Raw genomic sequence first — 27,905 nt, forward strand, 5'->3', positions numbered from 1 at the left:
GCCTCACGTTGGTTGTTGTGGTCAGGTTTACAGGACCTTGGAGAGCAAGAAGATGGGCTAAGGTTGGCCGGTGGAGGCTTATTATATCAGAATTATCTAGTAGGCTTTAAAAAATTATCCATGCTTCTCATATTTGTAAGATTCACTAAATTAATAAATGTCTTATCACAAGATTTTCTAAAATATGTCATACTTATTCAGAAAACAAATCCAATTCTTAATTAAATACTAAGTTAAAATACCTAAGGAAATCGGTCTTCTCTTATTTAACTTATGGTAACTACAGATAACTTTAATCACTGCATTTTATTCCATACTGTAATGGCATACCTACGTCAAGTTAATATATATAAGATACATATCAAGGACATAACATATTAGACAAATACAACTCTTCAGTTTCTTAACTTTTAAGATACATAATTGCTCCACTATGAAGACTTAAATGGGGATTGTCACTTTTGTAATTAATTCTTTTTGTTTCATCCTTCCTACTAATTGAAAATAGTCTGTCAATATAGAAAGGTTTGAAATTGGATGAAGAGACAGAATTGGAAATGAAGTTGATTAACTACAAACTGTCCAAATCAATCAGAGTTTGACAGTGCCTTGGTAATACACAGAGTTCATAATTTACTTGAGATCTATCGTAATGCATATGCCATAAATTGCACAGAAGCCATGATCACTGTGCACAAAATTTAGGCTAAGAAGTTGCACTGAGAGAAAATTGCTCATTCAACATAGACTATTTTGGGAGGATATGCTTTACATTTTTCATTTAGGCCACTAACAAACGTTTGAAAATAAGTGCTTTGCTTTTTTGCCCTGATAGAATTTGACATAGGAATAAAAAAAAAATGTTTAAATATATTTCCAAGCACTTAAGCATTTATAAGTAACACGGTTAGATCTGCATGTTTTGTTACAGAGTCTCAGAGGGTTAGTCTTGGGATATATTAAATATTATAGGTTATAAAGGAAAACTTATGTCTATACAATTCTATTATCCCCTCTTTAATAATGAAAATAGTATTCTAGATATTCAAAAGAAAAGAATAATTTCTGATTATCAAATTGGTTAATCATACTTACTAGTATTTTATGAACTGGCTTATATTTCTGGTTTTCAAGAAAATATATAATTATCCTTTTCTGAGGAGAAGAGGAGAATAGTTAATAAAGATTATGTCATACACTTGGCTAGAACACATTATAGGACCACTTTGGCCGCAGAGATCTGTAATTCATACCCACTAGTCACTCCTCACATGCTGATATCCTGAATACTCAGTTTTCTATGTTTTCCAACTACTTAACAAATAAAAATAGCCATCATATTATCATAAACTTTTAATTTTTGAATATTAGAATGGTTAAAAGAGGAAGGGAAGCATCATATGCCTCTAATATGCCAGTTATAAAAACTCTACAAAATTACTGTTTTAGATACCTATGCAAGAAATGTTGCAAATATTTGAGTTAGGGGAAAAATTCAAGAAGAGGCAAATCAGCCATGATATGTAAATGTTCAGCTTTTATCAATGCATAGATAATTTCTGATTTCTTGAAGAAATAGTAGTTGGTTTAAATAATCCTTTATTGGCCATGACATGATCACAGAAATCTTATGGGGCTGCACCATATCTCAGAACAAATGATTTCTCAAGTCAATGCAACAAATAAAGGTGGTACCATTATTGGCCTGTTTTGAGCACATGAAAATCTGGGCAGTTCAGGGTAGGAGTGAGTGGTATGTTAGAGAGGGTAGGGATCAACTTAGAAAAGCTATTAGAAAGAATAGCAGAACAGAAGAACACCTTACAGTGGGAAGAAAACACAAAACCCTATCCGGCTTTTTGGAATAAAAGAACAGAACCTTATTCTAGTCAAGTTACCACTTTCTCACTGTTTTATACATAAATCCTCCTGACCAAGGGTGGACTTTACTAATAATCAAGTACAAAGAAAAAAGCACACCAGTACATGTCTGTTTCATTTTGCTTTGCATTTTAATGGGAGAATTCTGATCAACTCAATTTTTCTATTGTTAAGTGGAGTAAAAAATGTAGGCTGATGGCTAGAAAAGGCATTGCAATATTATTCTTTTTTCTTTTTCCAATCTTTTGAGGAAGAATTATAACACTGAACACTGCTTGAACTGAACTGTCTTGGGATATAAATTTGAGCTTGATAAAAAGGAAAGTAGTAAATGTACACTGGTGATTCCAGAGTCTAAGACATGGGATGTTACTGTCTTGGGGGAGGAATGTGCAACAAAAAGGGAAAATGTTTCCTTACAAAGTAAAATTTCTAAAGAATAGTAGGGGAAACTGTAAACCAAATAAAATCTACTGGAGTTGACTACCAAAAAGAAAAGATTGAGCATCTAATTAATAATGAATAATCATTATCTTATAGAATTTAGGTCCAAACTAAAATAATTTATATAAAAACCTATATATTTCTAGATCATCCAGTCATTCATATGAATACTGTGTGACACCTTGTTATATAGCTGTGCATAACTCATTTTGGAGACAAAAATATATTAAAACTACAACTAAGGCAGTTTAGAATATAGAGAAAACGTGGGGATATATTAGAATCAGAAAAGCAAGAGTCTTTGAGGGTTGTAATTGGTTTATTAATGGCTTAAGCAGGACGGCCAGGTGCTGATGGCTCAGTAGAAGCAAGGCCTAGCTCTATAGAGTTGGGAGAGGTGTCAGCCCAAACCAACTCTGAGTGTTCAGAATAGAGGAGGGTGGCTTCTCAAAGAAATGTCAGGGAACTTCTCTCCCTGTGCTGATCGTCAAAAATAACAGATATCCACTTTGGGAATACTCAGAAAATATGACTGACCTGTACCCCCTTGAATTGCAGCAAGGAGACTGATAGTACTTAGAGGAGGAAACCTGATAGCTATTCATTAAACAAATATTGTTGGATTAAACAAATACTGTTGGAGTACCTACTGTGTTGTAGACACAGTCCTAACCTCAAGAAGGTGACAGTCTACTGGGGTCAGTGCCACATGGCTCACTTCCACCACCCTGTTACCCCTCACAAATAACTCAACTTGTATGAAATTTTTATATTCTAGTGTGTCTCAGATAGCAGCAGAGATCAAGCAACACATGAGCAGTAAACATATGTGCTGAGTATGAGGAAACTGATTTGTACATGTATTTTCAACTACAATTTAAAAAGACAGAGTAAGATAAAGAATGATACTAAATTATTTTTGTCCTGTTTCAGAAGTAGTGCATGTGTATTGTGACAAATTAAAAGTATATAGAAGTGTAAAAAGTAAAAGGTGAAAATCTGTCCCCCATATCCTCACCCATATCTTCATTCCTTGTGAGAGGTGAGCACAGTGTTAGAAGTTTGGTATATATTCTTTCTGAACTTAGACCATGCCATCAACTAAAACATCTAGTAACATATTACTCAAGGACAGACCACATGGCCCTGAGATGCTTTTTCTAGCTTCTCTTATTACAGTCCCCTAAGGGTTCTATTGTGCCAGTTACACTTGACTTTTTGCTCTTTCCAAACTGTGTCTTATACTTTATCTCATGAGGCCCTGTATTGATGCTAGTCCCATCATGGATAGTTCCTTTCTACACAAACGAGCATCATTTCTATTATTTTCTGTGGTCTGCCTAGCACTTAATACAATTTTAATATATCACTTCTTGATTCTCCTATTTCAAAATGTGTAAGAATATCACTCTCTCTGAGCTGTAAGTGCTTTATTTTTTTCTGGCTTCATTGAGGTATAATTGACAAAACTGTAAGATATTTAAAGTATACAACATGATGGTTTGATATACATATACATTGTGAAAGGATTCCCCCCATCAAGTTAATTAACACATCTATCATCTTGCATATTTACTTTTTTTTTGGTGAGAACATTTAAATTCTACTCTCTTAGCAAATTTCAATTATACAATACAATGTTATCAACTATACTCACCATGTTATACATTAGATCCTCAAACCTTATTCATTTTATAACTGAAAGTTTAAACCATTTTAACAAACTCTCCCTATTCCCTCAGCCCCTAGCAACCACTTTTCTCTTTCCTATCTCTAGTTCTATGAGTTAAACTTTCTTTCTTTAATATTTATTTATTTATTTATTTTGGCTGCGCCAGGTCTTAGTTGCAGCACACGGGATCTTTTTTTTTTTTTTTTTTTTTAGCATCTTTATTGGAGTACAGTTGCTTTACAATAGTGTGTTAGTTTCTGCTTTTATAACAAAGTGAATCAGTTATACATATATGTATGTCCCCATATCTCTTCCCTCTTGTGTCTCCCTCCCTCCCACCCTCCCTATCCCACCCCTCTAGGTGGTCACAAAGCACTGAGCTGATCTCCCTGTGCTATGCGGTTGCTTCCCACTAGCTATCTTTTACGTTTGGTAGTGTATATATGTCCATGCCACTCTCTCATTTTGTCCCAGCTTACCCTTCCCCCTCCCCGTATCCTCAAGTCCATTCTCTAGTAGGTCTGCGTCTTTATTCCCGTCTTGCCCCTAGGTTCTTCATGACCGTTTTTTTTCAGATTCCATATGTATGTGTTAGCATACGGTATTTGTTCTTCTCTTTCTGACTTACTTCACTCTGTATGACAGACTCTAGGTCCATCCACCTCACTACAAATAACTCAATTTCGTTTCTTTTTATGGCTGAGTAATATTCCATTGTATATACGTGCCACATCTTCTTTATCCATTCATCTGTTGATGGACACTTAGGTTGCTTCCATGTCCTGGCTATTGTAAATAGAGCTGCAATGAACACTGTGGTACATGACTCTTTTTGAATTATGGTTTTCTCAGGGTATATGCCCAGTAGTGGGATTGCTGGGTCATATGGTAGTTCTATTTTTAGTTTTTTAAGGAACCTCCATACTGTTCTCCATAGTGGCTGTATCAATGTACATTCCCACCAACAGCAGCACACGGGATCTTCATTGCAGCATGCAGGATTGCAGCATGCAGGATCTTTAGTTGTGGCACGCAGACTTCTTAGTTGTGGCATGCAAACTCTTAGTTGCAGCATGCACATGGGATCTAGTTCCCTGACCAGGGATTGAACCCAGGCCCCATGCATTGGGAGTGCAGAGTCTTACCCACTGGACCACCAGGGAAGTCCCAAGTTCAACTTTTTTAAAAGTAAGATTCTATAGACAGGTGATATCATGCAGTATTTGTCTTTCTGTGTCTGTCTTATTTCACTTAGCATAATGTCCTCCAGGTTCATTCATGTTGTCACAAATGACAGGATTTCGTTCTTTTTTAAAGCTGAATAATATTCCATTTTCTTTATATATTCATTCACTGACACACACTTAGGTTGTTTCCATACATTGGCTATTATGAATAATGCTGCAATGAATATGGGGATGCAGATATCTCTTTGAAATATAATGATTCCATTTCCTTTGGATATATACCCAGAGGTGGGATTTCTGTATCATATCATAGTTCTATTTTTAATATTTTGAGGAGTCTCCATACTGTTTTCCATAGAAGTTGCACCCATTTACATTCTCACTGTGCACAAGGGTTCCCTTTTTACCACATTCTTGCCAGCATTTGTTCTCTTGTCTCTTTGATAGTAGACATCTTTACAGGTGTGAGGTGATAGCTCATTGTGGTTTTTATTTGCATTTCCCTGATGATTAGTGGTGGTGAGGTGGTCATTTGTATGTCTTCTTTGGAAAGATGTTTATTCAGGTCCTCTGCTCATTTTTAAATTGGGTTATTTGGGGAGGGTTTTTTTGCTATAGAGTTCTATGAGTTACTTGTATATTTTGGATGTTAAACTCTTACTGGACACGGGGTTTGCAGATATTTTCTCCCATTCCACAGACTGCCTTTTCATGTTCCTTTTACTGTGCAGAAACATCTTTAGTTTGATGCAGCCCCACTTCCTTGTTTTTCCTTTAGCTGTCCTTGCTTTTAGCGTCAAATTTAAAAAATCATTCTGAAGACCAGTGTCAATGGGTTTACCATCTATGCTTTCTTCTAAGAGTTTTATGGTTTCAGATATTATGTTCAAGTCTTGAATCCATTTTGAGTTTATTTTTGTGTATGGCGTAAGATGGGAGTCCAGTTTCATTATTTTGCATAGTTTTCTGGCACCATGTTTTGAAGAGACTATCCTTTCCCCATTGAGTATTCTTGACTCCTTTGTTGTACATTAATCTGCCATTTATGCATGGGTTTATTTCTGGGCTTTCTATTCTGTTCCATTGATCTGTGTGTCTGGCTTTTTGTTTTTTTTGTTTTGTTTTGTTTTTTGGCAATACCATACTATTTTGACTACTATACCTTTATAATATATTTGAAATAAGGAAGTGTGATGTCTTCAGCTTTTTGTTCTTTCTCAAGATTGCTTTGGCTATTCATGGTCTTTTGTGGTTCCACACAAACTTTAGCAGGTTTATTTTATTTCTGTAAAAAGTTACCATTGAAATTTTGATAGGGATTGCATTGAATCTGTAGATCACTTTGGGTAGTATGGGTATTTTAATAATATTCTTCTAATCCATGAGTACAGAATATCTTTCCATTTATCTGTGTCTTCAATTTCTTTGATTAATGTATTGTAGTTTTAAATGTATAGATCTTTTACCTCCCTGGCTAAATTTATTCCTAAGTATTTTATTCTTTTGATGCTATTGCAAATGGGATTATTTTCTTAATTTTTTTTCTGATAATTTATTGTTGGTGTTACAGAATTCAACTGATTTTTGGGTATTGATTTTGTATCCTGCAACTCTACTGCAATTGTTTAAAAGTTCTAACAATATTTTGGCCGTATGAGCTCTTTAATTATGTTTGTCCCTCAATTTTTCTGTACCTCAATGGTACATAGCAGGAGTCAGCAAAACTACAGTTCACTACCCAACTATGGCCCACCACCTGTGTTTGTAAATAAAGTTTTATTGTAACACAGCATGCCAGTCATTAAGTATTGTTTACAGCTTCTGTTGTGCTACATCAACACTGTTGAGTATCTAGGAAAGAGATCATATGTCTCAGAAACCAAAACAGTTGTTTTCTGGATCTTACAGAAAGAGTGTGATGATCTGGTATAATGTTTTGCACACAATGGATGTCCAGTAAATGATAGATGAAATTTGCACATGGGTATTCTTTAGGTAATATCACCCAAAAGTACAGCACTAAACTGAAATTTTAATGTCCCAATTGTTTTACCACTGCAGTGCCAAACCATGATGGATTGATGTCCGACCTTGTTTGGATGTTTTATTTGATTTTGCATAGGCAGTCTGTGTCTGGGTAGTGGAGGTGAAAGGGCAGTAAAATAGAGGAGAGAATCATTTTCACCATGCCAGTTTATTTTGGCATGGAGTTACCTCTTCCTCCATAAGCAAATGTTTTTAGGGAAAAATTTTATAAATCATTTTATATAGGCACATCAAAATGTTTTACTGGTTGCTGTCAAAACAACAAAAAATATGCTTTGAAAAAAATGCTTGTCCTGATAGAAAATATTTCCAGAAGGAAAATCTTGGTTCTAATCCTTTTGGTTATAGAAAGCATTTTGTTTGTGCCTGGTAAGAACATAAATGTCTTCACCGTTCTTCTAGACCCACTTTCAGTGAGGATACCACTTCTTCTTTGAAAGAGATGAAAAAACTACTCATGTAATAGTTCAACTACCAAGAAGTGGGTAAAGTTTACATCTTGAAACTTTGCTTTTCAAGTGCAATCTTGAAGACATGGTTAATAAAAATCCCTAGTTTCTGAAGAAAATATACTGCCTAGGCTAAAGAAAATCCTAATGAGATGGACTTTTACAGTTTGCAATTTGCCTTCAGCATTTTCAACTGCAGATAAAACTTACCTAAATCAAGCCCAGCACATTTGATTATTTGGAAAATATGCAACCATAGTGTAATAGAAAACATATAGGGTTTGAAGATAGATTGCAGGGTCATATCAGATCCCACCGTCTATTAGCATTTTGTTGTTGTTGTTGTTATCACTGTCATTGACTGACTTTCCCAAGTCACAGCTATTCACAACCTCAGTAAAATGTAAAACAGAGACAATAATATTTATTTCATGTTTTGTTGAGATTAAATGAGATAACATAAATAAAAATGGCTAACAGATCTTGACCATTCTAGGGAATCCATATATATTGACAGATTTAGGAATTTGGTCCAGTTTAATGATCTAATAGAAGCATTTCAGATATAATCCCATTCACAACCAGATAGCCAAACTGTGGTTATTTTCCCTTTTATTTGAAGATCTTGAAGTTTCAGAGAGTATAAAACCCTTAACAATCACTTATTGCCACTAAAATCACCATCAGGACTAGGCTTTTATGGATAATTATTTAATTATCATGGAAAATAGAGCCTTCCAAATTAAGTTCTTATGATAATTGGCCACTGAAAAAAATGAAGAGCCTTCACCAGTTTACTGTCCTAATATTACCCTGCCTATGTTCAGATGTTGAAAACTTCCAAACTGAATCTTGAATAGCTGTAATTTCAAGGAGAAAGAGCATTTCCTTCATTACCAAGCCCCTGAGTTAGTGAGGTTCTGTGTCCTCAGTTCTTTATACGTTTCATATTATTCATTGGTTTCAATTAAGCTAGCTAGATAAAGCCCTTTGTTTGGTTCTTAATCATTCCATTCCAAAATAGTAAGTTCGCTGGCCAAGCAGGTTTTCTAGAATTCTCCCCTGACACCATAAACTAATTGGATGTTTTAAATTTAAAATGAGAAATCATTAGAATTTCAGTAAGGTAAAATTAGGACTAGATCCTACCAATACAAGTACCTGAATGTGTCATGTTTCTGGGAAAGACTTGAACAAATTAAGATTTAAACCTTGACACTAAAGGGAAAGTTTAGATTTCAGCACTATTCCTCAGAAATCTTAAAGCGTTAAAAAAAAATAGGTTGCTGGAAAGACTGTCTATGAAATGACTTTTCACATATCTTGGTCAGAGGTCAAACATGCCTGTTTCTGGATAGTAAATTTACCATGTTTGGCTAGCTATGGGAAAAGAGTTATAAATCTCTATTGAGTTCAGTTGAGTAATTTCACTGGAAAACACATGAATTTCACACAGGTGAAAGCGAAATTGCCTTTCCCTCTTAATCAATGTGGACAGCCAATTGGAAACATGGTCGCCTTAAAGTTTCTCTTTTTTGTACTCAACGATATATTAGTACCTGAACTATCTGGGTTAATGACTGCTTCTTCAAATCATGCAAATGCTCTCTTAAAAGCATCCCCTTTTGTCAAGGTAAAAAATAAAAAAACTTTGTGCTTTATGTTTTTTTAATTAAATATTTGTGCAGGTATTTGTGCTTTTCCAAAACGTATAATTCATGCAACTTTGGAATTAATCCATCAACAAAATGTAAATTAACACTCACTACTCAATATTATGCTAGTTTATGTGATACATGTTTGTGCAAGCCAGGACTTTGTTTGGACAAATAAGCAAACATGAAAAATAGAGACAAATAAATGAGAGTGCACCATAAATTGTTCTATCTTCTAGAATCATCTCACTTTCTGTGATAAAACTGAGTCCTAGAGATTTGGAGATATATACACACACACACACACACACACACACACACACACACACACACACACACACACACACACACACACACATATATATGTATATGAATTAGAGGTCCAGAGAGATTTCAGATGTGGGCAAAATTTTTTAAATGGCAAAGTAGGAGTGTGGGTATGAAGGGCAGGTTTTATGCTAAAGGGAAAGCGTGATTGAAGAACAGAGTCAATTCTGGAAAAGGAGAAAAACTGTCTGGAGTCAAGTTGTTAGGAAGGGAAACAATAAAAGAAGGTTTCCAATGAATCTAGGGTATGTAATAGGAAAAAGTGGGCAGACACTGTTGGAACAGCAAGCCATTCATGGTTATTACTCAAGAGAGTGACATAGTAAAATGTTTCATTTTTTAAGAGGCTTTAATTGAAATATAGTTGGCATACAATATTATGTTAATTTCAGGTATACCACATAGTGATTTGACATTTGCATACATTGTGAAATGATCACCACCGCAAGTCTAGTAACCATCTACCCCCACGCAAAGTTATCACAGTATTATTGAACTCATTCTTTGTGCTGTCTATTAGATCCCTGTAAATTGTTTGTTATATATCTGGAGGTTCATACCTCTTAATCCTCTTCACCTATTTTACCCAACCACCAAACCCATCCCTTCTGGCAACCATCCACTTGTTCTCTATATCTATGAATCCATTTTCATTGTTTTGTTTGTTTGCTTCTTTAGATTCCACATGTAAGTGATATCGTGTGATATTTGTCTTTCCCTGTTTGACTTATTTCAACTCTAGCTTCTTATCCTCTAGATCCATACATGTTGTCGCAAATGGCTAGATTACATTTTTTTACTGGCTGCATTTTATTGTGTGTGTGTGTGCATGTGCGTGCGTCTGTGTGTGCATGTGCGCGTGTGTGTGTGTATATCTCACAACTTCTTTATCAATTCACCTATTGATGAGATGGTTAGCTTGCTTCCATATCTTGGCTATTGTAAATGCTCCTGCAGTGAATGTTGGAGTGTGAGTCTTTTTGAATTAGTGTTTTTGTTTTTTTCAGGTAAATACCCAGAAGTAAAATTGTTGGATCGTATAAATTTCTAATTTTAATTTTTTGAAGAACCTCTATACCATTTTCCAGAGTGGTGCCACCAATTTACAATCCCACCAACAGTGCATGAGTGTTCCCTTTTCTCCATATCCTCACAAACACTTGTTATTCCTTTTCTTTTTGATGATAGTCATTTTGACACATGTGAGGTGATATCTCATTGTGGTTTTGATTTGCATTTCCCTGATGATTAGTGAATGTTGAGTATCTTTCATGTGCCTGCTGGCCATCTGTACCTCATCTTTCAAAAAGTGTCTATCCAGGTCGTCTGCCCATTTTTAATTGTTTTTTTTTTTTTTTTTTTGATGTTGAGTTACATGAGTTCCTTATATATTTTGGACGTAAACCCCTTAACAGATATATCACTTGCAAATATCTTCTCCCATTCAATAAGCTGCCTTTTCATTTTGTTAATGATTTCCTTCACTGTGCGAAAGCTTTTTGGTTTGATGTAGTCCCATTTGTGTATTTTTGCTTTTGTTGCCCTTGTCTGAGGGAAAAAAATATTGCTAAGACTGAGGTCATATGGCCTATGCTTTCTTCTAGGAGTTTTACAGTTCTAGATCTTACATTTAAGTCTTTATTCATTTTGAGTTTATTTTTTTATATGGTGTGAGAAAGTAGTCTAGTTTGATTTTGCATGAAGCTGTGCCATTTCCCAGTAGCATTTATTGAAGAGGCTCTCTTTTCCCATTGTACATTCTTGCCTCCTTTGTTGTAGATTGAGCATGTAAATGTGGGTTCATTTCTGACTCTCTATTCTGGTCCATTAATCTATGTATCTGTTTTTTGTGCCAGTATCATACTGTTTAGATTACTGTAGCTTTGTTGTATAGTTTGAAATCAGGGCGTATGATACCTCTAGCTTGGTTCTTTCAAAAAGTTGTCTTGGCTATTCAGCGTAGTTTGTGTTTCCACACAAATTTTAAAATTCTAGTTCTAGTTCTGTGAAAAATGCTACTGATGTTTTGATAGGGATTGCATTGAATCTGTAGATTGCCTTGAGTAGTATGGTCATTTTAGCAATATTAATTCTTCTGTCCATGAGCATGGTACATCATTCCATTTGTTTGTGTCATCTTCAATTTCTTTCATCAGTTTTACAGTTTTCCAAGTACGAATCTTTTACTTCCTTAGATTTATTCCTAGGTATTTTATTCTTTTTGATGCAATTGTAAATTGGATTGTTTTCTTCATTTCTCTTTGTGACAATTTGTTATTAGTGTATAGAAACACAACAGATTTCTGTATATTAATTTTGTACCCTGAAATTTTACTGAATTCATTTATTAGTTCTAATAGGTTTTTTGGGGCATCTCTAGGATTTTGTATGTATAGTATCATGTCATCTGCAAACAGTGACAGTTTTACTTCTAATTTGGACTCCTTTTATTTCTTTTTATTGTCTGATTCCTGAGGCAACAACTTTTTACACCATGTTGAATAAAAGTGGTGAGAGTGGGTATCCTTGTTCTAGAACTTAGAGGAAATGCTTTCAGCTTTTCACTGTTGAGTATAATGTTGGCTATGGGTTTGTCATATATGGCCTTTATTATATTGAGGTATGTTACCTCTGCACCCAATTTGGTGTGAGTTTTACAATAAATGAATGTTGAATTTTGTTAATCTACCCTTGCTGGTAGGTTTCTTGACTGTAGATTTTTTTCCTTTTATCACTTTAAATATATAGTGCCACTCCTTTCTGGCCTGCAAAGTTTCTCCTTAACAGTCAGCTCATAGTCTTATGGGAGTTCTCTTGTATGTAACTAGTTGCTGTTCTTTTGCTGCTTTTAAGATTTTTCTCTTTAATTTTTGCCATTTTATCATAAAGTGTCTTGGTGTAGGCCCTTTGGACTCATCTTGTTTGGGACTCTGTGCTTCCTGGATCTGGATGTCTGTTTCCCTCCCCAGATTAGGGAAGTTTTCAGCTATTATTTCTTCAAATAAATTCTCTGCCCTTTGCTCTGCTCTTCTCCTTCTGGGAACCCATTCATGTTAATGTTAGTATGCTTGACTTTGTCTCAGAGCTCTCTTAAAATAGTCTCATTTAAAAATTTATTTTTCCTTTTTCTGTTTCATTTGGATGATTTCTACAACTCTGTCTTCCAGTTCACTGAACCTTTACTCTGTATCAGCTAATCTCCTGTTGATTGCTTATACTATATTTTAAAATTTCAGTTGTTGTATTCTTCAGATCTTTTTGGTTTTTCTTTATATTTTCTAACTCTCTTAAAATTCTCACTTTATTCATACATTCTTCTCCTGAGTTTATTGAGCATCTCTGTGATTATTAACTTGAGCTCCTTACTGCGTGGATTGCTTATCTCCACTTTGTTTAGTTCTTTTTCTGAGATTTGTCTTGTTCCTTTGTTTGGAACATATTCCTCTGCCTCCTCATTTTGCCTAATTCTCTGTTTATTTCTATGTATTAGGTAGGTCAGTTACATTTTCTGATCTTGGAGAAGTGGCTTTATGTAGGAGACATCCTATGGAGCCCAGCAGCACACTCTCCTCTGGTCACAAGAGCTGTATGTTCTAGGGTTGCCACCTGTGTTGGCCACGTGGACCCTTCTGTCCTGGCAGGGCTCTTCACTGTGGTCACTCTGGTAAGTGGGCTGGCCCCAGCCCGGTTGCCTGCCAGGCCCTGCTTTATGCAGTGGCTGCCAGCCTGCTGGTGGGTGGGGCCAGATCCCAGCATGGCTGGTTGCACAGCCCTGGGGGTGCCAGGTTTGGTGCTGGCCTACTAGTGGGCAAGTAAGATCCTGGGGCTAACAGACTAGAGGGTGAACTTCAAAACGGCACTCATCAGCATCCTCCTGGTAGAATGCACTCCCCCAGATGATTGCCACCAGCGTCTATGTCCCCAGTAGGAGTGCCAGTTGCTTCCTGTGTCTTTGTGAGTCTCTTCAAGATCAACAGGTGTGTCTGAACCAGGCTCTTTTCAAATTACTGCATCTGTGCTGGGACTTAGAATGTGTAAGATTTTATGAATGCTCTTGAAGAGCAGAGTCTCCATTTCCTAGAGCCCTCTAGCTTTCCCATATGCAAGCCCTGCAGCCTTCAAAGCCAGAAGTTCTGGGGGCACATTTCCTGTTGCAGGCTGGGAGCCTGATGTGGGTCTCGACCCCTCAACTCCTTAGGGAGAACTTATGCAGTTGCGATAAATCTCCCATTTTCTGGGTTACTACCCAGTGGTGTGGATCTTGACTACACCACATCTCCGCCCCTCCTCTCCATCTTGTTGTGATTTTTTCTTTATTTCTTTAGTGGTAGAAAAACTTTTCTGCTAGGCTTCAGGTTGTTATCATAGATAGTTGCTCTTTAAATAGTTGTAATTTGGTGTGCCAGTGGGAAGAGGTGAGCTCAGGGTTTTTGTACTCTGGCAATGTGGCCACAACTCTGAGAGGCATTTGAGAGGAGTGATTAAGAGTACACACTCTATACTCCCATTTACCATTGCAACAAAAAGAATAAAATACTTAGGAATAAACCTATCTAAGGAGACAAACGACCATATGCAGAAAACTATAAGACACTGATGAAAGAAATTAAAGATGATACAAATAGATGGAGAGATATACCATGTTCTTGGATTGGAGGAATCAACATTGTGAAAATGACTATACTACCCAAAGCAATCTACAGATTCAACGCAATCCCTGTAAAACTACCAACGGCATTTTTCACAGAACTAGAACAAAAAAGTCACAATTTGTATGGAAACACAAAAGACCCTGAATAGCCAAAGCAATCTTGAGAAAGAAAAACAGAGCTGGAGGAATCAGGCTCCCTGACTTTTGACTATACTACAAAGCTACAGTAATCAAGACAGTATGGTACTGGCACAAAAACAGAAATATAGATCAATGGAATGGGATAGAAAGCCCAGAGATAAACCCATGCACACATGGTCACCTTATTTTTGATAAAGGAGACAAGAATATACGATGGAGAAAAGACAGCCTCTTCAATAAGTGATGCTGGGAAAACTGGACAGCTACATGTCAAAGGATGAAATTAGAACACTCCCTAACACCACACACAAAAATAAACTCAAAATGGATTAAAGCCCTAAACGTAAGGCCAGACACTATAAAACTCTTAGAGGAAAGCACAGGCAGAACACTCTATGACACAGATCACAAAGCAAGATCCTTTTTGACCCAGCTCCTAGAGAAATGGAAATAAAAACAAAAATAAACAAATGGGACCTAATGAAACTTAAAAGCTTTTGCACTGCAAAGGAAAACATAAACAAGACAAAAAGGCAACCCTCAGAATGGGAGAAAATATTTGCAAATGAAGCAACTGAAAAAGGATTAATCTCCAAAATTTACAAGCACCTCATGCAGCTCAATATCAAAAAAACAAAAAACCCAATCCAAAAATGGGCAGAAGACCTAGACATTTCTCCAAAGAAGATATACAGATTGCCAACAAACACATGAAGGTATGCTCCACATCACTAATCATTAGAGAAATGCAAACCAAAACTACAATGAGGTATCACCTCACACCAGTCAGAATGGCCATCATCAAAAAAATCTATAAACAATAAATGCTGGAGAGGGTGTGGAGAAAAGGGAACCCTCTTGCACTGTTGGTGGGAATGAAAATTAATACAGCCACTATGGAGAACAGTATGGAGGTTCCTTAAAAAACTAAAAATAGAACTACCATATGACCCAGCAATCCCACTCCTGGGCCTATACCCTGAGAAAACCATAATTCAAAAAGAGTCATGTACCACAATGTTCTTTGCAGCTCTATTTACGATAGCCAGGACATGGAAGCAACCTAAGTGTCCATCAACAGATGAATGGATAAAGAAGATGTGGCACATATATACAGTGGAATATTACTCAGCCATAAAAGAAACGAAATTGAGTTATTTGTAGTGAGGTTGATGGACCTAGAGACTGTCCTACAGAGTGAAGTAAGTCAGAAAAAGAAAAACAAATACCGTATGCTAACACATATATATGGAATCTAAAAAAAAAAAAAAGGGTCTTAAGAATCTAGGGGCAGGACAGGAATAAAGATGCAGATGTAGAGAATGGATGTGAAGACATGGGGAGGGGGAAGGGTAAGCTGGGACGAAGTGAGAGAGTGGCAAGGACATACATACACTACCAAACGTAAAATAGATAGCTAGTGGGAAGCAGCTGCATAGCACAGGGAGATCAGGTCGGTGCTTTGTGAACACCTAGAGGGCTGGGATAGGGAGGGTGGGAGGGAGACACAAGAGGGAGGAGATATGGGGATATATGTATATGTATAGCTGATTCACTTTGTTATACAACAGAAACTAACAGACCATTGTAAAGCAATTATACTCCAATAAAGATGTTAAAAAAAAAAAAAAGAGTACACACTCTGGAATCAGACTTCCTGGTTCAAAACAAACAGGTTCCTCCTACTATGTGTGTGTGTGCGTGCACACACTTGTCATAATTTCTGCATCCATAAAATAAAAATAAAAAATGATTCCTATCTCCTAGTATTATGGTGAAGCCTAAGTCAGTTAAATCACTTAAAGCATTTAGACAGAGCTTGGGATATGGTTGGAATTTAATAAGAGTGGGCTACCCGTTTTATGGAGATAAAGACTTCATCAGCCAGGGATATGAAAGATGGCTTGGAAGGAGAGGAACCTGGGACAAAATGAAGAATTGAGCTGAGTGTGGTAGTCAGTAGACTTTGGGCTACTTTTAGCCATAGATCCTGTCAAACTTATCCTTATATCTCCAATATCCAGGAGAGTGCCTGGTGCATAAATGATATTCAACACCTGCTGAATATTACTATCTAAAGAGGTGAACCAGGTGTGGCCCTATTGTATAAATATGGAACCAAAAAGTAAGGCACATGTGGGAGTTTTTTAAAGGAAAAACTGTACTGTAGAATAATTACATGTTCCTACTTTCATAACTCAGAAGCCTTTGAATATTGATCAGTCACTGTAATGCTTCTGAGATTTTGTTTCATCCAATGAGGACAATAATATTTAGAGAATTATTGTGAGAATTAAGTGAGATGATGCTCGTAAAAATCTTTTGTAAGTTCTATCTTGTTACGGAAGTATGAAGTTAAATGTGAGAACAAGAAGAAAATAAAGAAGTTTCTGAAGTCTTGGAAAGCATACTCATTTGGGAGAAATATTTCATTCTTTTTTTCTAAGTTTGAGATGATATTTCAACTCCTATCCCCAGACCACTTCAAATGAAAAAAAAGTATTTGTTGGACCACTTCTTGATTGTGCAACCTGCCACTATTACATGAATGAAAACATTCCTTAATGGAGAAAGCGGTAATACTTTAATGTAGATACTCTGTAGTTAATGTCTAGTTAGCATGACAATGAACATATGTATATGTTTGTGTATATGTATACATATACATATGTATGCATATGCACATATGTATATAAACACACATACATATACATATTCATAAATGTGATCATCTCTCTGAGGTCTACAGGCCATCCTGAGAGATATGGTGCTATATGTTTATATATACAAATAAAATTATACTCAGATTTGCTATAGTTGAGAATAACAATCCAAGTAGCTCTAGTCCTGGGCTCTGTGGTTCTAGTCCTGGCCTTAGGTGAGTTATGTAAGTTTTCTGGTTCCATTTCTAATTCACAACCTAAGCTGGAAAAAGTTGAGGAGCTCCTGGACAGAGGAACCTTATCACCGTTAGCTTTATAGCTTAATTTTCCTTAAGATTTTTAGATTATCAAGTACTTCACTCTGAAATTCAAGCCTTACTCTGCGAAGTTGAGCCCTAACAGCTTAGTTACAAGTCTCCACCTTAACTGTCAGTCTGTAGGGAAAAGATGGGGTGTTGGCACTCGGCCGTAGATTTAACATTGAACTGAACTTCACTAGTTGTTCCCATTTTAGAGGCTGTTGTCCACAAAAAGGCCCTACATCTAACTTTAACATGATACTAAAGATTAAGGAAACTTTACATAAATTGGGGTTTTCTAAACTATGGAATATGAACTCATCACTTGTGCTGCAGCCTTGTCACTTTAAAAAGTCAAGTATTTTGTTATAATAGTGTTGCAATCAGTAATTTAGGAGAGCTTTGTCTCTAAAAGCACTTTTTTTTTTAGAAATTCACGTTCTTTTATTTATTTATTTATTTATTTATTTATTTATGACTGTGTTGAGTCTTTGTTTCTGTGCGAGGGCTTTCTCTAGTTGCGGCAAGTGGGGACCACTCTTCATCGCGGTGCGCGGGCCTCTCACCATCGCGGCCTCTCTTGTTGCAGAGCACAGGCTCCAGACGCGCAGGCTCAGTAATTGTGGCTCACGGGCCCAGTTGCTCCGTGGCATGTGGGATCTTCCCAGACCAGGGCTCGAACCCGTGTCCCCTGCATTGGCAGGCAGATTCTCAACCACTGCGCCACCAGGGAAGCCCTCTAAAAGCACTTTTAACATGATAAATTATTTGCATGGATGACTACCAAAATTTCTTGCAACACGTTTTCTTTATAGTGCTACTTTTGCCTTCCTCCTATCTCAGAGTAATCTATGTTCCCTCTTTTCCAATTTGGAGAGGCCCCATGACTTGCTTTCCAACAGAATGACACAGAAGTGACATGGAGGGACTTCCAAAGCTGGCCTTAAGAGGTCTTGAAGCTTCCATTTTTGCCCTCTTTGTACACTGAGAATAAATCCTGGTTGCTTAAAGGCACTGTTTTAGGATGACTTGTTATGCAGCAAAAGAAAACTGATATATTCTAACACATGATACATATGTGAGGCAAGTATACAAACATTCATGGATCAATGGATCAGTAAAGATATACCTACATTTTGAATGATTTACATACAGTTTTTCCTTGTGAAAAACTCTTGTTCTCTCCTCAACAAACTTAACCACTTCTTCCTAGACGCATCTCTATAAAGATACTCAAACCAGCTTTACAGTACGTAGAATGCTGCAATTCATGGAAGAAATAGTAGATGTGATTATTGCCCCTTACGTCCTATGCCATTTTGCCTTTCTCTTTTGAATTATTCAATTATTTTGGATTCTTAAAAATAAGCTTAACTATATTCACATTTATGACATTTCCATCTAGATTTTAAGATCTTCAAGGAGAAAATTCTGTAGTCTAAAATTCTCTGCTGATGGACAGCAGATTTCCCCATATAGTGGCCTGTATGTCAAAAGGAGTGGCATGAGTTCCTTGGTCCACATAGGAGGCAACTGCACAAACACGAATGGTTCAATGAATCAGTAAGGAGGGTAGTACACAGCGGAAAAATGGTCACACACATGCAAAGTCCCAAATGGTTAATACCACAATTCCTCTCTGTCTGCTTGCACAGCTATAGCTTACTTAAAGAGGATTATGGCCCTGAAGGAGAGTATGATGTGATACAGGAAAGTAAAGGAGTCTTCTTCTCCTGAGGTTAATTTTTCTTTCTTATGTATTTTGCACATCAGGTACAGCCCAATGACAATTTACCTGGATATATGAGACTGCCCTGTGTGCATTTTATGTGTGCTCTGTTTCTCCTACTTGATTATAATGGAGTGACTCATATCTCCCTTATAAGTATATGCATCGTGTGACATATACGGTATTTAGTATTCATTTCATAAATGCTTCCAACTAATGGGCTGAGGTGTGTTAGCAACTTTGACAAAATATTCTGTTTGGGAATATTACCCCAAATTTTAATGACTAATTTTGAAAGAATAAAAATAGGCATTCAATGTTTTCAAGTCTAATGTACCATATTTTATTTTTTGTGTCTGTTTTCTAAGCCAAGATAATTTAGACATATAAAAGTCTACTTATACACTTCTTTTTGAAGCATTTAAGAACAATATCATGGATAAAAAATTCCCACTTTTTGAAATCGTATAGCAGGTATATTTAGGTAAAATTAAAATTGCTATTATTTTAGCTAACATATACTAGGTACTATGGTAGAATAGATACAAGCCTATTCATTCAAAATGGCTTTCTGGGAGGGGAGAACTCCACAAGCTAAGTCACAAGATGTATAGGAAGGAAATTATACAAAGCATGGTTTTGAAATTAAGTAAAATTACTCTTCTTGTTGCTGGCTTTTTTTATATGAGGGTGTGCGTCTGAGCAGCTAGCTCTCTACAGTGCTTTATTCAATCCTATTCAAGAGAAACTTTATTTTAGCTTTCATTTGCCTACTTAGGGCATACACATATGCTCTATTACATAATCATCAAAGTGAAAATAAAATGAAGCTAAAATGGATTAGAGTGAGGCATTTTATGACCAGATTTTACTATACACATTCTTCATCTTAATTGTTTCAGCAGGTGGAGAACACCAGAAGTGGTCATGTGGTTAAAAAAAAAAAGAATGCCAGCACCTTTTATGGGGGATGGGGTGGGGGGGTCAGCATCTCCTCCCTATTGTCTTGGTAAGGCTGTCACTCATGCAGCCTGACTCACCTGATCACAGGTTACTATATATATATTCATTCCATTCCCATCGTCACAGATAGCAGGTCTATGATAGTTTCATGAAATGACAGTCAGTAAAACCTTCCCTGAGATTTGTTATATGAATTTTTTAAAAAAGGGATTGATTCTCTCCTTTTATGATCGCAAACTATAGCTGCCACTCATCATATTTAATAGCACATGGAGAAACCTGCCTAGAATGAAGTAAACAGGGAAACAGCCAAGAGAGAAAGAACCAGCCAAATGACATTGCTTAAAGCATTTAATCTTCCTTGTGTAAAGCCAGCTCCATCTCTCATGGACTTCTAGATATGGAACCCAATAAATTCCTCTTTTTATTAAATGTATTTGAATTGGTTTTATGTTATTTGAAATAGAGCCCCTGTAGTACAGGGCTCAACTCATCAAAACAAATTAGTAAAACTCAAATATCTTTTTCAAAATAGTCATTCTTTATCTCTTTATTGTGATCAAAGAGAATATAAAATAACATAAATATCTTGTATTACTAAATACAAAAATCTAAAATATCTTGTATTACTCAGTCAAGTATCTGGGGATCAGTCCTTGGAGGGCATGGCTTGCAAAATTCTGGGGAAAAAATTAGTGTATACTAAAGCTATATGAACTTGTGAGAATCAGATGGGCATTTCTATTCTGCAGTTAGATAAGTATTTGTCATTAAAAGCCTGTCAGTACAGTCAATTTCGCCTGTTATCATGAGATATCAGCCCTTTGTGATTTCATTAGAACGCAGGTCAATGGACCATCTCTTCAGAACTTTCTTTAAGGTTCATGTTCAGGTATTTAATTATATGATGCCATTCTATAATAAGGTCTATCCAAATTGTTTATGATTAAATTTTTTTGGATGGAGAACTCAAAAAACTTCTTACAGAAAACTTTGCTCACAGTATCAAATTTACTTCAAGGCTTCAGTGTATTTAGAATCCATTGTATGAGAGGAAAATGGAACTATTTTAAAGGATTATGAAAGATACAGACATTTTCTAAGGGTGGATTTAGAAATAGCAGAACTTTCCAAAACGAGTGCATTGAAAAGATTTGAGAAGATTTGGTAAATACATATACTTGATGCAACTCCAAAAAATATGCTAGACAATGTGGTTAACAGAGACTGTTTATTGAGTGGACTTCTGTAATACTTCCGTGCCTTTATAATGGGAATTATTTTCACAAAGCACATTAATGACACAGTCTTGGCTCTTACCAGTCGGTTTTATATTTAAAGGATTAAATTTTATATACCATATATGCTTTAAGTATTTTTACTATTTTTATAATTTATTAACTACTGGATTTCTAAACTGCCAGCTATACTGAATTTGAGAAGTTAAAATGCTCCGACCCATGTTGGATACTTGCCAAGTAGTATTAACTTTAGATGAATGGGACACCTATTTTATTTTGCAGCATCTGATGGTAGCAAGTTCTAAGCACTATGTGTCACATAAAGTGGATGACAGTAGGGTGGTATCTAGATGCAGAAGCACAAATATGAATAATGGAACTGAAGAATCTATAATAAGTTACTGCAGGTGGTGACTCTGGAGGAAGACAGTTCTGTGAAAAAACGGCACCAGTTAATGACATAAAAAAAAGTAGAGAAAAATTCCTTTGGCACATCTAGCAACCTAAGTCACCAGGGCTATAAAAATCTTGAGTATTTTAATATGCATTATGAATTTTAATTTTTTCTAATACCCTCAAAATGCTTTAAACTAACTTTTTCGGAATAAAGAATTTGCATGCTATGTGAAATACTCCTCTTCCATACTTTGAAGGTTAATTCGTTTTGGTCCAGGATCTTATCCAGGGGCAACATTCAGTGCCATGGAGTGAGGCAAAGATAAGTTTGAATTGCCATGGAGTTAAACACACAGTGTGGAAGAAGAAAGCTGCAGGAATGATCAAGTTAATCTATTTGTTAAAATATAGTTATAATGTTTATTCTATGGTTAATAGTTATAGCTGTGAAAAGTGTAGCAGCTTATGATATCCTATAAAAATGATGGCTACAACACAATTAGTTTTTCCCTGGGTAGTATTATTCATGGGCTTCGGTTATCCCTCAGGATTCAACCCAACCTGAACAAACTTCAGAGCAGAGAGGCAAGTGAATTATAGATGTATGGTGACAGGAACCAAACACACCTCATAGAAGAGTAGAGGACCCTAGGTTACTCTGATCAGTTATCTGTATTGCTTTAATGATTCAGATTAGTGGACCATTATGCTAGTCATCTACTCAGTTTAAAATAACTTCACATATAGTTATCTTGCTTAAGCTTAATTTTTGTAAACAGATAATGAAGCATTATGAAGAATTACCTAGCAGAGAATGACAAAGATGTCTTTGAATGATAATTCCAAAACTCAGATAATTCAACATACCCTCAGCCTCTTCCTCTTTTTGAATCAAGCCCATTTTATTTAAAAGATTTTTCTCAAAATAAATCACACAAAACTAAAAATGACAACCACCACCATTAATGCATTTTCCCCTTCTCATGTCGATTTGGCCCACCTGTGACAGACATCGCTTTTGCTCATATTCCATTAATGAAAAGTAGTCACAGCTTCCCAACTTAATCACAGAGGAGTCTGGGAAATGCAGTCAGTCTTCCTTTGTGTACAGGAAGAGGAAACAGGATGACACAGGTCTGGCCAGATTCTACAAACACTGTATATTAAAGAATGCTTCCATCATCTCGTTACACTAGTATTCTCAAAGATATTTTTAAATTCTCCAATATAGAAGAACTCCTCTTTTTAAGAAACTGAGTGTTTACTGAAGCTCATTAAATTGGCTAGTAATTTCACCAGGAAGTTCTGTTTGGTTGTTTCTGTTTTATACTTATTTAATTTGATAAGGCCACAGTCTTAAACTAAGCATCATTCTACACATCATTCTTCACATCCCTCTGATCTCAGTTTGATCCCCATACCTCACTGGCTAGTGATGGTTTTCTAAGGATGTGATTTGTTGCAGGAACAGTCAATCTCTATGTCAAAGTTCAAACCTCACAGACTACAATATTCAAAATACAAGGCAAATATTTCTAAGCAGTCACAAGTCCTCCCTTTGCTCTTTAACATACTCAGTAAGATATATCTCTTCCAGAATTTTGAAGAATATTTTGAAACATTACTGATAATTTTCCTTAAAGGGCTATTGTATAAATTTTATATATTGCTTCACATGGAAATCTTCCTAAAATTGCATTTTGGTCTCCTCGTCCCTTCTCCAGTTTAATTCACAGCATACACTAAAAATCTCTGCTTCTCTGTGTCTTCATGCCCTTAGCCACCTTGCTTGTCACCACCGTTATCTCTCATCCTTCAGTCCTTTCCCTAATAATACTCAAGCACTATGCTTCTAAGGGGTGAATCACCTGCACATCTTTCTTCTGTCATTAAACAACATTTAATCAATTAATTTTATAACTGTTTGACAAGGTATTACAGAAAAAATATGCTGTATCTTCACTGAAACAAATTACTTTTGCAAGTAAAATTTCACTGAGCAAGGTGTTAAAATGTATTATCACACAGCACATTCTAAAGTGTAAATTTTTTTTCATCTTCTTTCTTATGACACCATCTTGCAAAAGATATGGCAAATATTTTCCTGTGAGGGATTCCACCACTCCCTAAGGGCATTCTTAATGTTACTGACCTTTCAATAACATCTGTCATGGAGAATTTTTTTCAAAGATGCATTTCATTAAAAAAAAAAGAAACAACTGTGTTTAAACATGCACTTGTGTTTATATGGGCTTGTTCACTAAAGATTTATACAAGCTAAGTTTTTTCTTATTTTTGTAATTTCTTAGATTACTGTCCATACTTTATACTCAGGAAAAATAGTCATGTTAATTTTTCAATATTTAAAACATTTTTCTTTAAGTGATGATTTATAAATGATTTGAAAAATATACTCAATAATTTTTTCCTTCTGTGTTTTAACAGCTTTATTTGGTTCTTATCTGAACCAGTATATACAGATATACTGGCTCTACTTTAACAGCAAAATGATTAGAATTTATAATCATAGTCATTTTGAGCTTGCGGTTTCTTTCTTTCATATAATCAGTGATATATACATCATATGAATATTTCTAATACCATCTTTACTCTGAAAAGTAAAAATGAAATGAAATGAGAAATAGGACTTACCTAGGGGTCAAATTTATGTTTTTTTCTGTATCCATGAATTGAGTAACAACTGGAACACAGACCACCAAAAGTGTCCTATGACTCCACCAGAATTAGAAACATTTATGACAGCATTACACATGTCTGCCCATGGGTGAAATAAAACCTGCTTACATCAATCGCCTCCTTCTTATCCTCATCTATAATTGTATTCTTAATTTGGCAGGGGACACAATGGGGGTGGGTCTGGTTAACTTGAGTAGCAGGAATGGAATGAGAATTGCTAGTAGATAGCTTAGTGTAGAGTGATCTCTGGTAGGAAAATCTGATTTAAAGAAAGACTTTCAAAAATACACACTTACATGATATTTTTAAAACTGAAGTATAATTAACATACATTAGTTTCACATGTACAACATAATGATTCAACATTTGTATACTTTGTGAAATTATCACAATAAATCATTTTACCAAAAGTCACCATACAAAGTTACCAAAAATTGTTTTTCTTGTGATGAGAACTTTTAAGATTTACTTTCTTAGCAACTTTCAAATTTGCAATACAGTATTATTGCCTGTAGTCACCATGCTGTAAATTACATTGCCGTTACTTACTTATGTCATAACTAGCAGTTTGTACCTCTTAATTCCCTCTCCTCAGGCAGCCACCAATCTGTGTTCTGTATCTATGAATTTTGTTTTGTTTCTTTTATTTTTTAGATTCCACATATAAGTGAAATCATAAAGTATTTGTCTTTTTCTGCCTGACTTATTTCACTATAGAATAAGACCCTCACGGTCCATTCATGTTGTCACAAATGGCAAGATTTCATTTTGTATTATGGCTGAGTAGTATTCTCTTATATATATTTACCACATCTTCTTTATCTATTCATCTATTGACGGACGCATAGAGTGTTTCCAAATCTTGGCAATTGTAGATAATGTTGCAATGAACATAGGGATGCATATATTTTTTTATTGTTGTTTTCATTTCTTTGCATAAATACCCAAAAGTGGAATTGCTGGATTATATGGCAGTTCTAGTTTTAGCTTTTTAAGACACCTCCATACTGCTTTCCATAGTGGCTGAACCAATTTACAATTCTACAAACAGTGCACAAGGTTTCCATTTTCTCCACATTGTCACCAATCCTTCCTACTTTTTGTCTTTTTTATAGTAAGTGTTCTGACAGGTATTCTTAATTTGGCAGAAGGCACAATAAGTGTGGGTCTGCTTACCTTGAGAAGCAAGAGTGGAATGGGAAATGGTAGTAGGTAGTTCACTACATAGTGATCTCTGGTATGAAAATCTGATTTAAAGAAAGGCTTTAAAAAATGCACACCTACATGATTTTTACTGACGTATAACTGATACACAACATATCTCAGATATACAACACAGTGATTCAACATTTGTCTCTTTTGTGAAAGTGCTATCTCCTTTATGAGGAGATAACTCATTGTGGCTTTGATTTGTATTTCCCTAATGATTAGTGATGTTAAGCATCTTTCATATGCCTGATGGATATCTTTAGATCTCCTGTGGAAAAATGTATATTCAGATCCTCTGCCCATTTTTTACTCAGATTGTTTGTGTTTTGTTATTGAGTTGTAGAGTTCTTTATATACTTTGGATGTTGACCCCTTATCTGGTATAATTTATGAATATCTTTCTTCATTCAATAGTTTGCTTTTTTGTTTTCCTTCACTTTGCAGAAGATTTTTAGTTTGATGTAGCCTCATTTGTTTATTTTTGCCTTTTTTGCCCTTGCCTATGGAGTCAGATCAAAAAACATCGCCAAGCCCAATGTCAAGGAGCTTACCACCTATGTTTTCTTCTAGGAGTTTTATGGATTTAGGTCTTATGTTCAAGTCTGTAATCCATTTTGAGTTAATTTTTGTGTGTGGTGATACACATGGAAGATATGAAAGATAGTGGTCCAGTTTCATTCTTTGGCATGTAGCTGGCCAGTTTTCCCAAAACAATTTATTGAAGAGGGTCTCCTTTCCCCATTGTATATTTTTGCCTCCTTTGTTGAAAATTAATTGACCATATATGTGCAGGTTTATTTCTGGGCTCTCTATTATGTTCCATTTATCTATGTGTCTGTTTTCATGCCAATACCATACTCTTCTGATTACTATAGCTTTGTAATATAGTTTGAAATCACAGAGCATGATGCCTCCAGTTTTGTTCTTCTTTCTCAAGGTTGTTTTAGTTATTCAGGATCTTTTGTGGTTCCATACGAATTTTAGGATTGTTCTATTTTGTGAAAAATGCTATTGGTATTTTGATAGGGACTGCACAGAATCTGTAGATTGCTTTGTGTAATATGGACATTTTAACAATGTTAATTCTTCCAATCCATGAGCATGGAATATCTTTCCATTTATTTCTCTCTTCTACAGTTTCTTTCATCAGTGTCTTATAAATTTAAGTATACAGGTCTTTCACCTTCTTGGTTAAATTTATTCCTAGATATTTTATTCTTTTTGATGCAGTTGCAAATGGGATTGTTTTCTTAATTCCTTTCTGATATTTCATTGTTAATGTATAAAAAACACAAGAGAATGATAACCTACAATGGAAAAGAATCTGAAAAGGAAATATATATGTATAACAATAACTTTGCTGTATACCTGAAACTAATACAACATTGTAAATCAATTATACTTCAATTTAAAAAAAGCTTTCCACTACTCTTCCAGGACTAGAATGTTCTTTTAAATGAAAAAAAAAAGCAAAGCAAGAGATGTTTGTTGATTTTGTACCCTGCAACTTGCTCAATTTGTTTATTAGTTATAACAGGTTTTTTTGTGGCATCTTTAGGTTCTTCTATATATGAAATCATGCCATCTGCAAATAGTGACAGTTTTCCTTCCTCCTTTACAATTTGAATGGCTTTTATTTCTTTTTCCTGCCTAAATGCTTCTGCCTAGGACTTCTAATACTATGTTGAATAAAAGCGGCAAGAGTGGGCATCTTTGTCTTAAAAGCTCTCAGCTTTTCACTGTTGAGTATAATGTTGGCTGTGGGTTTGTCACGTATGGCCTTTGTTATGCTGAGGTATGTTCCCTCTATACCCACTTTGCTGAGAATTTTTTATCATAGATACTGAATTTTGTCAAAAGCTTTTTCTGCATCTATTGAGAAGATCGTGTGATTTTCATCCTTCATTTTGTTGATCATGTTGACTGATTTGCAGATGCTGAATCATTCTTATATCCCTGGAATAAATCCCACTTGATGATGGTATATGGGCCTTTGAATGTATTGCTGAAGTCAGTTTGCTCATATTTTGGTGAGGATTTTTACATCTTTGTTCATCAAAGATATTGGCCTGTAATTTGTGAGAGTGTGTGTGTCTGATCCTTATCTGGTTTTGGTATGAGGGTGATGTTGGCCTGTAAAATGAGTTTGGAGGTGTTCTCGCCTCTTCAATTTTTGAAAGACTTTGAGAAGGATAGGTATTGAATCTTATTTAAATGTTTGGTAGATTTCACCAGTTAAGCTATCTAGTCTTGGA

The sequence above is a fragment of the Eschrichtius robustus genome, chromosome 2 (assembly GCF_028021215.1).
Source record: "Eschrichtius robustus isolate mEscRob2 chromosome 2, mEscRob2.pri, whole genome shotgun sequence".
Lineage (NCBI taxonomy): Eukaryota > Metazoa > Chordata > Mammalia > Artiodactyla > Eschrichtiidae > Eschrichtius > Eschrichtius robustus.